Source organism: Phaethon lepturus, unplaced genomic scaffold (genome assembly GCF_000687285.1).
Source record: "Phaethon lepturus isolate BGI_N335 unplaced genomic scaffold, ASM68728v1 scaffold7654, whole genome shotgun sequence".
Taxonomy (NCBI): Eukaryota; Metazoa; Chordata; class Aves; order Phaethontiformes; family Phaethontidae; genus Phaethon; species Phaethon lepturus.
The window spans coordinates 55,504-55,707 of record NW_010532642.1 but is presented as its reverse complement, the minus strand read 5'-3'; positions in this window follow the sequence as shown (position 1 = coordinate 55,707).

Sequence of the window (204 nt, the reverse complement as noted above, 5' to 3'; positions counted from 1 at the left end):
CCAGCCCGTCGCCGTGAACGCGCTGCCGTTCAGCAATGGCCTGCTTTAACTGAAGTCTTAGGCTGAGGCGCGAGCGGGGTGTGGTGACGTAACCTTTTTTCGGGTAGGATGTGCTCTTGCTCTCATCCATGCATAAGTGTCATTCAGTCTTTAGTCACAACAACAAATTAGATGATAACTTTTAGCACTTCACTGCCTCGGCAT